We start from the raw sequence: 7,562 nt of genomic DNA on the forward strand, positions 1-7,562 counted from the left end.
GTGAACTCACTCGCATGTTACTTCTTGCACCTAGGGAAGAGCACCCAGGGCATCCACCTGCAAACATGACAAGGGAAGGAGCAGCCATTTCCATGCCCAAGGGCATTGTAACCAAGCAATGGACTCCATTACAGGGACGAGGAACACATAAACCTCCAGGACCCGAATACAGGGCGGTAATACTCCAGGTAATGAAATCTCCCTCACCTAGCAGGAATAATAGGTTCCTTATTTTCTGCAGGGACCACTGACAGCAACACGACCTCTTTTCCTTCCTTTCTGTCTCACAAACACACACAAGACCATTCATCCTTCTACTAACTACTAGAGCTGCACACATTTCTTTTTGTAATGTGTAGTAAATTCACTGCAAAAAAAATGAGTTTCAGAGGAATTGAAACTACAGATGAAACAGGGTTGAATGCAGTGAACAGTTTCAGCCAACCAAATTGGGGGGAGAGATTAAGAAAAAGTCATGTTTTGACATTTTAATGGCTATATTTCACCTGGAAAAAGCCCAACCATTTTGTCTCAAGAATCCCTTCACAAAACCGATTTCCTTTTTGTTTCTGGAATGCTATTTTTTGTTTTCAAATTGACCTAAAACTTTTCAGACTGAAAAATCAAAGAATAAATAAATAAGGGAAAAAAAAATCAAAAGGTGTTAAATGAGGAGGAAATGCAGCATTTTGTTCCAGCTTCAGCAAATCATGTGTCATTGACCCAACATGACATTTTGGGGGGCATTCCTGTCATTAAAATAATTCCATTTTGTTTTGACCTGAAATATTTTTTTCTGGTGTTTCAGCTGAAACCCAAAAACCAAGGAACCCATTTCTCTTCCAGTGCTGCTCTCCTCAGCTACAGCACCCAAATAGGGGTCCCCAACAAACCAGTCTGCTCTCTGTTTCCACCAGACTTTACCAGAGGAGGCGTTTCTGTGGCACCTGCAGTGTGCGCACACTGAACGTGGACCTAGCTCCCTGAATCACTTGGTGTGTCTACATGGGCACTTTAAAGCACATTAGCCTATTTTATTGCACATTAATGTATCACAGAAAAAGTGCTCTTTAGCTAATGTGCATGAAAATAGGCTAATGAGCCTTTTTCTAGTACCTCACAATGGAGGTACTACATTTAACGCGCATTCCCTGAAGTGCAGTAATGACCATGTAGATGCGCCCACTGTCTTCTGTAGCCCAGGTGGAACATAACCTGTGCAGCTCACAATGGTAGAGCCAACCAGTGTGCGTCACTGGCCTGGAGCTCCCTGATGGCTTTGATAAGGTGGGGCTGTGTTGAAAGAAGCTGCCCCTCCTTGCACATGGCTCATTGTTGAGAGCTCCTCTTTATTCGCCAGTTCTGGTACACGAAGAAACCTGAGCTGCCGAGGCTGGAGTGTGTGACCGGCACTGAGCTAAGCAATCTCTTCAGAGCAGCTTGAGTGGCTTGGATCTGTGTTACTGATTACAGCAATCAGGGGCTGTGTGCTGCACGGCCCATCCCTCTCGCGGGAGACACAGAACGCAGCTGGAAGCCAACCATCTCCTTTCCAAGGCAGAGCTTTTCCTTCCCTGAAGCATGACTTAACCCTCAAAGGCCTGGTTTCACTGCCTCCCGCAGGTGTTGTGGTTAACAAAGGTGACTGCTCCGACAGCACTTCAGGCTCATCCTGCAATGTAAAGGGTGAGCCATGATACATGGCATGAGAAAATCAGGCCCTCTGTGCTGAATCAAGGGATTGTGAGCACTGGGGCTGTCTCCTCCTCTCAAGGGGCTGGTCTCCTATTAGGGGCTCTGTTCACACTGCTTTACATCAGCCTAATTCCACCCACATCAGTGCCGTTGCTCCTGGTGGATAGGAGAATGAAGGAAGGAGGAGCCGGCCTCATTTCCAGGCACAGGAAAGCTACCTTCTTCCTTCCTTTGCACTGACACAATACCAGGCTGTTAGAGCCATGCTGACGGGCAAACCCTGCCTGGTGGAGATTGAAATTGCAGAGCATTAAAAAATGTTCTGTTTCCTAGTGGGAGCCTTTTCCATTAACATTTTAATTAAAACCCATTCTCTGAACAGGCTGCATTAACTCTGGGCAGCCCGTGACTAGTACACCAAGAGACTCAACAGAGCCAGCCGTGCTAATTGCAATGCTATCAGCCAGCGAGGCCACGGCAACCTGTGTGTAAGATTAAAAATGGACAAATCTATTGTTCAAGACATAGTGCAAAGGGAAAGTGCTTCCACGTATGGAGCGGGAGAGCAGCCTAGGGCTCAGGCCACCACACTGGTCACCTGCCGAATGGAAGGTATCGGTGCCAAGCTATCTGGAGGGAATCATAAACCTTCGTCAGGGAAGCAGCTCTGCGGAGTCCGGGTGGCATGCTCTTCTGTCCCAGGCCTGCACCCTATGGCTGATTGCCTGGTGGTTTTCCCAGTCCATCCCATACTATTCCACAGATGCAGCAGGGAATGTACAGATGTACGCTGTAGGCACGGGGAATCAGCATTTCCTAATAAAACAGCTTCAGATCAGCTCTGCTTGTAGCCCCTGTGCAAGCTCCCTGCTTGTCTCCATGGAGCAGGAGCCAAGGGATGCGCTGAGGCTGCTCCAATCCATTGCCAATCACCCCAGCACTTGTGGGTCCGCATCCCGAGGAGGGGTCTTTTTCTCCAGACTTTTGCAGAATGACCCTGCACCTCTGAGCTATACTGGCTTGGCAGGAGGGAGATGTCAGCCCTCACAGACCCCACAGGCAAAAAGATTTTCCCTCATGTCCAGCTTACATTGTCCTTCCCTTGGCTTCATTCCCCACTCTTCACTTCATCCTACACTACCCGATTCCGTCCCTCTGCCGATCTCTACCTCTTTCAGAGCCTTGCAGCCAGTTACCCTGGCCTACACTAGCTAGAGGCACTCAGCCCATCAACACTTGTAGATACCCTGCCATCTCATAAGCGCTTTCAACTTCTTAGTCACCACAGTGACTCTCAACTCTGTTTTTTGGTTAATGTTCCCAGAATTTGACTCAATATCCCATCTGTAATCTCATCGCAATTATATCAGTGACTATCATTTGATTGCAATAATCACACAGCCTTTTTTGCTGCCCTATCCATTGGCAAACTCTGGTCCAATTTGCCACCTGCATCCATCCCAAGTTTCCTTCAGACATAAATGGTTTCTAGTTTTCTTTATAAAAGAAAAAAAAACCCTGTCCACTATCAGTAAAATCTATTCAGAAGGTGAAGATGAAATAACTTTCCCTGCAGAGCTCACCCATACAGCATTTTGCTCTGCTTCTAGGACAGCCCTTTGCTTGCTTATCTGTGCATGCTCCAAAATCTGAGATTACGGGGCATGCACAGCCCTGAGAATATAGCTGCTTGGTTTTCTATAGAAGCTGACCTGGTAGAAGGAACTACCACCCATCCGTTTCTGAAGGGTCCTGGTAAAAAGCATGGCTTTTTAAACAGCAACTTGCTGATGGTGTATTGTACTTAAAAGCAACCCAAATCTGGTTTTAAAAATGACTTTAGCCAATTGTGTCTAGGCCCCAATCCTGCAGCACATCACATGCATCCAGTCCCTGGGGTCTGTGTTGACCCCACTGCAGTTACTAGGACTCCAGCTGAGTGCAATGGATTCATCATGCAGATTTGATTTCAAAAGTCAGGACCTTAGCTTCTTCCTCCCCTAGGACTTGCCCACTGGACATTGCTGTTGTCACTTGCAAGGAACCAGCATGGTGGCACAAGTACAAAAGCCATGTGCTTTAAATTGGCTGAATCATGGGCAAGTGAAATGGAGGGCACTGACAGGATCATCTGAGATGCATATAAAAGCTAAAGCAACAGTGCTCTGCCAAAGCAGCTCGACCCTACCCATTACAGCTCCCTGCTGTTCCAGTACTGGCCACCCCTGGAGGTCTGCCAAGAGACCTCCCCCTGATCGGCTGCACCCTGTGGTTTATGAGCCAGGCTCGAGCAGAAAATCCTACGCAATACAACGCATGCCAGTAACTCTGTACAAAAGGATGAGGCGAAAGTGATTATTACTTGTGAATTGGTGATTCCCAATTCAACAAGTCAACTGAACCTTTGCCTCGCTCTGAGCCCCAAGTCCAGACCCCTCAAACTCATCTGCTGCAAAACACTCTCTTTGGGCACTGACAGCGCTCATCGAAATACGGTACTGCAAACTGCAAGCCTGAAGCCTTCACGAATGAGTCAAGACAAATAAGTTCCTTCTGTTTTCAGCTCCACCCTGAACCTTGACCCACTTGCAGGTGGTTTGTTATTTCAAACCATCTAGGTCCAAGCTGGCTGGCTTCTGGGCCAAAGTGGAAGTGGCATTCACAGAACAGGTCTCCAAAGGCGTTCCTCAAACACCCAATCATCTCCCCAGACAAGAGGCATGCGCAATGTTGTAATGTACTGAGAAACATCAGCATACCTGGAGATGCAGAGAACATAGAGCAAGGTGCTCTAAAAAGCTTACTTACTTCAGGAAGGCCTTCGATACGGTATCCCACCCCATACTGGTGAACAAGTTAAGAGGCTGTGACTTGGATGACTACGCAGTCTGGTGGGTGGCGAATTGGCTGGAGGGTCGCACCCAGAGAGTCGTGGTGGACGGGTCGGTTTCGACCTGGAAGGGTGTGGGCAGTGGGGTCCCGCAGGGCTCGGTCCTTGGACCGATACTCTTTAATGTCTTCATCAGTAACTTGGACGAGGGAGTGAAGTGTACTCTGTCCAAGTTTGCAGATGACACGGCTATGGGGAGAAGTGGACACGCCGGAGGGCAGGGAACAGCTGCAAGCAGACCTGGACAGGTTGGACAAGTGGGCAGAAAACAACAGAATGCAGTTCAACAAGGAGAATGCAAAGTGCTACACCTAGGAAGGAAAAATGTCCAGCACACCTACAGCCTAGGGAATGACCTGCTGGGTGGCACGGAAGTGGAAAGGGATCTTGAATCCTAGTGGACTCTAGGATGAACGTGAGTCGGCAGTGTGACAAAGCCATCAGAAAAGCCAATGGCACTTTATCGTGCATCAGCAGATGTATGACGAACAGATCCAAGGAGGTGATACTCCCCCTCTATCGGGCGCTGGTCAGACCGCAGTTGGAGTACTGCGTGCAATTCTGGGCGCCGCACTTCAAGAGGGATGCAGATAAACTGGAGAGGGTCCAGAGAAGGGCCACTCATATGGTTAAGGGCCTGCAGACCAAGCCCTACGAGGAGAGACTAGAGAACCTGGACCTTTTCAGCCTCCGCAAGAGAAGGTTGAGAGGCGACGTTGTGGCTGCCTATAAGTTCATCACGGGGGCACAGAAGGGGACTGGGGAGGGTTTATTCACCAAGGCGCCCCCGGGGGTTACAAGAAATAATGGCCACAAGCTAGCAGAGAGCAGATTTAGATTCGACATTAGGAGGAACTTCTTCACAGTTCGAGTGGCCAAGGTCTGGAATGCCTATGCAGGGGGTCGGACTCAATGATCTATTGAGGTCCCTTTCGACCCTAACATCTATGAATCCCGATGAGAAACCTTGATCCTGGTCTCCAAACTCCATGGTGCTGCAGAAGGTTATCCCCCACCCTATACAGCATGCGGACAGAATAAGAGCAACAGCAAAGATGCCCACAACCGATTCCAGCACATTTTCTTAATTCATCAGTCTCTGTAAAGAAACCCTAAGTTGTTGCTCCCTGCTAAATATCACAGGATTGCCCACTTATGTGATATTTACTGCAGATGTGCTGCTGAGGAGCAGCTATTTCACCTTGTGCTGTGTGGCCCTCAGGGAATGCAATGCTCTGGACACTTACACCGATAAATAAGTGCCATCTCTCTTTGAGAGACAATTTCTCCTTGCCCCAGGATGAAACTTCAGTAAGCTATCTTTTCCAGGTAAGCAGAGCACGGCGCAGGGACAACTTTGTGGGCCCCTGGCTCGAGGATAGCGGTGCTCTAGCCCCAGCATGTAAGATTTTTGTTTCAAGCAGGTGCAGGGTCCAGACCATGACAGGGCTAAGGGAACTATGGGGAAGTCACTATGTGAATTCACTTGGAAGCAACTGGTCCCCTGCCAAAAGCAGCCATTAGGATGTGTTTTCTGTCATGTAGGGGTCATGAATATCCTTCCAGTGGTTTGCCCTTTCCACTGCTTCCTAGGACATACCACGTTGTTTCCTTATTTCCAGCTGGAGATCCCCAAGGAGCAATAAAGAGTAGGTTGGAGAGAGATAGCAATGTCCCTTGACCTTGGAAAAGGACAGTCTCTCTGCTGGGATTCACGGAGGAACCTAAAATGAAAGCACCGTATAACCTGCCAGAGCCTTTAATGGCACTTCTGGAGTTCTTGTTCAAGTCAGGTACAAGAAGATCAATACTGAAGGCCTGACTAGTACGTAAGTAGGCTCAGCGAGTTCAGGCTCGAGGAGGAGAGGCATCCCGTAGTCCAGCCTAAAGAAAATACAGCCATTCTCTGTTCTCTGAATAAAACTGATTTCTGTTAACAGCATTTTTGCAGTAAAAGGGGGGGAAAAAACCCCTTGGTCCAAGCCGAGCTTTCCATGTCAGCTCCTTCAGTGGGTTTAGCAGAAACCTAACAGTTAACACTGGAAAGAGCTGCTGCCAACACCACGGCAGGATTTCATCCAAAAGCAAAGTCCAATTGTCCTTGACTACATCCAGCGTGCTGTAATCTCACTGCCAGGCCGTCAGTCCTAATACCAGGCTTCAATCCTCCCTTTCTTAGCTGGAGTTCATCTCTTTTCTTGCCCCCTGAGCCAACGTGAATGCCCCGGCTCCTTCCTGTCGGCTAGGCCGGCCCCGTTCTCCCTGCCGCAGCGCACAGCTGGCTTCTGGAGGCTGTGCCTGCATCCCAGAGAATCGCAGCAGTGACCCTGGCCAACAACATGCCAGCTGGTCCCAGCTCTGCTCCTGCTTTTTCATGCGGTCGCTTTGGCTGCACTTGCAGTTAAACACCGGTCAGCCCAGGTTCGCTGCACTTGGCGGCCGTCTTGGAGCCCTGGCCAGGCCCGCAGGGCTCCCCATGAGGAAACATTTCTGTGCACAGCTCTGGAGCCTTCCCTCCGCTCAGTCCCACCCCGGTATCCCGGCCCTTGCCGTGGGGATGGAGCCGTCTCCTTCTTGGGGCCGCAGCCTACAAGGGCTCACAAAGGTGCAACCTCCCAGCAATGCTCCTGGCCCCCAGTCCTGCCACAGCCTGCACGACTGGAGTGGGAACTGGGACTGGACCATGAGGTGTTCCCACTACCACCACCATCTCTGCCAACAGGTGCAACTGCCACTACCACCATGGCACCACCGTCTTTGCCAACGGGTGCTAGTGCCACTACCAACATGGCACCACCATCTCTGCCAACAGGTGCAACTGCCACTACCACCATGGCACCACCGTCTTTGCCAACGGGTGCTAGTGCCACTACCAACATGGCACCACCATCTCTGCTAACAGGTGCAACTGCCACTACCAACATGGCACCACCATCTCTGCTAACAGGTGCTAGTGCCACTACTACCATGGCACCAC

The sequence above is a fragment of the Alligator sinensis genome, unplaced genomic scaffold (assembly GCF_000455745.1).
Source record: "Alligator sinensis unplaced genomic scaffold, ASM45574v1 scaffold255_1, whole genome shotgun sequence".
Lineage (NCBI taxonomy): Eukaryota > Metazoa > Chordata > Crocodylia > Alligatoridae > Alligator > Alligator sinensis.